At 37.2% G+C, this 3,562-nt stretch overlaps 1 long non-coding RNA gene across 1 annotated transcript; it reads right to left on the bottom strand.

Moving 5' to 3' along the window:
- Positions 1-402: 402 nt before the first annotated feature.
- On the bottom strand, positions 403-2,577 carry LOC129355308 (uncharacterized). The gene is made up of 4 exons (XR_008605252.1): positions 1,830-2,577; positions 1,200-1,249; positions 953-1,101; positions 403-499 (listed from the first exon to the last, which is right to left on the bottom strand). It is a non-coding gene; the product is annotated as an uncharacterized LOC129355308 (long non-coding RNA).
- Between the last annotated feature and the right edge of the window lie 985 nt (positions 2,578-3,562).

Genomic DNA, 3,562 nt, shown 5'->3' with positions numbered 1-3,562 from the left:
CATTAATACTCAGGGAATGGTGCCACAAAAAAAATCTGCAATTATTCACGACATCTTTGAAAATAACAGAAGCTAGTTTACTATAACAAACTTATAAACAGATCTATAAATATATATCTATAGATGCACACACATAAAGACACCTACATATTTTCCTACAGGTCTATAAATGTATACATCTAAATACTATCTATATAACTTTATACACGTATATTCACATTGATACACACAATGTGAATATACACACCTATATAGATCTTTCACAATACATTTTTGTTAAACATTTTTAAAAATAACCTACATGCCATATGCATGCTTAAATTTGAAATCTCTCATACTTTACTGAAACTGTCCATCTTGAAAGACCTCCCCAACCTGAGTTTGAACTGGCCGTCTCTCTAGTCTATTTCCACTTCCACTCGGGCTCCAGTAAACCACTTCGAGAGTCTTTGCTGTATGCTTGTGTGATTCTGTAGATGGATAATTTCTTTTAAGTCCCCTGAAATAACAAGCAAAGGTAGAAATTGTATTAGTGTTTCATTTTAGCACAATGTAACATTCATGAGATTTGCATCTCCCCCTTCATGGGGCAAAAATGCTTGCAGAGATATGCCATAATCAAAAGGACTCTTGAGTCATCATTATTATGTACAGAAACTATATTCTTACTGTAAATTTAAAATATATCCATCTATATAAATCAACTACTAGGTTCTATCGTGGTTTTGTGGTTATTTTAATATTGTTTGAAATGCAAACAATATTACCTTCAAATTTTTAAGTTCTTAACAACAGTGAAAGAATACTGTTCAAATAAAACCAAAAATTGAAGACTCAATTTTTAACCTAAAAACATTACTAAAAATAACAAACAACCAAAATAAATTAACATATGTTTAAGAAAGAAAAGTGAAAAAAAAAAGTTACTCTGACAATAAAAACTGATATTTACCATCAAAGAGACGCAGGTCCAAGAGCTTGTTTCCAATGTTGGCCAAAAAGGTTGAACTGGACTTCCAGTTCATGGGACATGAGGAATCGCACAGCTGGTTGTATTGTGTCATCTAAGGATGCTCCTCCAATTTCTGCAGCCATGGCAACCTTAAGTACAATGACAATAACAGGACAACATTTTGTTTTTGTTCATCAGTTTATTATATCACTCTTATGTGCTTAATTTCACTAACATATTAATCTACCTTTTTCAAATCATTATAAAGTGATCTTCACACGCTGATCCTCTTGAAGCCTGCAAAAATATATTTTATTAGTGCAATATAACATTTAGACTTTTCAAAAAAATAAAAAAATTAAGGCAAAACAGCCTTTGTATAGATTAACTACTGAAGCCTTATATTGTAAACACTGAACAGTTTTGCAATTATCCTAATTTCTTTGTTAACGTGACAGGACTAAGACAGTAGTATTACTCTTAAGAGAAGTTTAGAAAATCACTATAAATGTAACTAATAAAGCCTAAAACATTGCACATATAAAAAAATTAGAGCTACAATTAAATATAAGTACATTTCACATAACTGCTAGCTAAATATTGCAAAAATATCAAAAAGAATTTCTTCATCTTTCAATATTTGTTTCAGGCTTGGCCACTGATTGACATGATGGGTTTCAATTTACGGACCCACATGCAGTAACCACACGTTGGATAGGGATGAGTGAGTGATTTATTTACAACAGGACAAAATAAAATCTATTTCCCGGACATCAGCGGAAGGGTGAGGACCACTCGACCAGGTTGGCCTGAAACGAGAACTTAGTTATGACGGGCTTAGAATGAGTGATCAGAGGGGAAACAGGAACAGGCTTACTTCGGTGCGGGTCTTTCGAGGCGTGGGTGTGAGATGCCAGGTTCCTGAGAGAGGGTGTGCAGCGGTTCCGAAGGTAAATGCGAGGTGGGAATGGAAGAGAGCTGGAAGCTCGAAGGGTGGAGTGGAGGCAGTGGAATCGGCGGAGCGAGCAGGCAGGTATTCACTGGTGAGTTCTCGAATGAGGCGACAAAACCCCTAGGATCGAACAAACACAGAGACCAGGTGACTTCTAGTAGACACAGAAACGTTCTCAGAAAACTGTTCACAACAGGAGAGGCCAGAGTGACTACCGGTGTATGCAACCATCTAGCATACACCAGTAGAATCTTCAGTCAATCTAGCGTAGACTGAAGATTCTGCTGCTCCTCCACCTGTGCCAAGCTCCACGGGCTCCTCACAAAGATCCTCGCTGAAATAAGATGCGACACTCACATACACACACAGGAACCCTGACACTGATGACTACTCTAGACCAACACAATAGCGGCAGATTGAAATAAACTATGACATAACAAAACGCTTTAAAGTGTCACACAACAATTAAAAAAAGAATTTAAAAATATGAACTACAATGCCTTCATCCTATTTACAAAAAACCTTTTAGGCCCAATATACTGAAACCACATGGGCCCCATATAGTGTTCCCATTTCTGTCCCATGCCCGGTTAGCCCACGTTAATGCTGAATTGGGCCCATACATTTAACCCAATTGAGCCAACAATATGAGTCCCATTTCGGTTAACCTTTTGAGCCTCACGCAGTTTGGCCCAGATAAAACCCATGCCCTCTTATCATTACCTATATAGCCCAAAGCTAAACGATTCAATGCAGTTTTATTGAAAAAAACGACAATAATAATCTTGCATGGGTCCCAGCCAAACCAGCCTGAATCCATACATGAGACCCACCCATGCATGCTGATGTGACTGTGAGAAAGATTATTAAAAGCCCAAGTACATAGAATGAAAGCACAATAGTTACTCTTTTTAAATCATACAAATGGTTTTATTGTGTCCAGACACTTTGTAACAACCTCTGCTAGCAAATAGATTCAGTGAACCGATTTCATTCTGCCTCGTTGGCGCTCAAATGAACCAATGGCAGCTCAACAAATAGAATGGCGGCGGTATTTGAAAATGGTTTGGCCCACAACGCTGCGTTTGAAATCGGTCTGCACTAAAATCTGCTTATTGTGTGTAGCTGTGTGTTTAGCAATATCAGAAAAAGTATCACCCTAAAGAAAAGCAAAAATAACAATAACAATTAAGTCTCTTTTGGGATACTGTCGTCCGATTTGTTACGAGCAACAATTTTTTTAACAAGCGATTTAAAATCTCTCCCTAAAATTTGGTACTAGGTAAAACAGAAGAATGTACTTACAGATTCTTTCGTAGATCAGCCAACAGGCAGACTCCGCGCCAACGGACTGATGAAGAGAACAGGCTTGATTTTGAAACCGCATATCCATCCGCGGGTCATTTTACGTTTTCCAAGAAACACAAGATTAATTTTTGAGAGTGCTACATCGGTTTAACAAATGTAAAACCGATGTAGCAAAAGTTCTCAATGTAAATAAATACATTTCGTTGTCCTCCTTATTCAAATTGTTTTGGAACTATTTTCTTCAGTGGATGTGTAAAGTGCCTACCGGTACTTCAATTCACCAACCTTTATTGGCAACGGTGCCTCAGAGCAAACAATGAACAAAAAGGTAATTGGAACCATAAATCATT

The sequence above is a fragment of the Poeciliopsis prolifica genome, unplaced genomic scaffold (assembly GCF_027474105.1).
Source record: "Poeciliopsis prolifica strain line A6 unplaced genomic scaffold, Auburn_PproV2 SCAFFOLD129, whole genome shotgun sequence".
NCBI lineage: Eukaryota > Metazoa > Chordata > Actinopteri > Cyprinodontiformes > Poeciliidae > Poeciliopsis > Poeciliopsis prolifica.
This window is presented reverse-complemented; position numbering and strand designations above follow the sequence as displayed.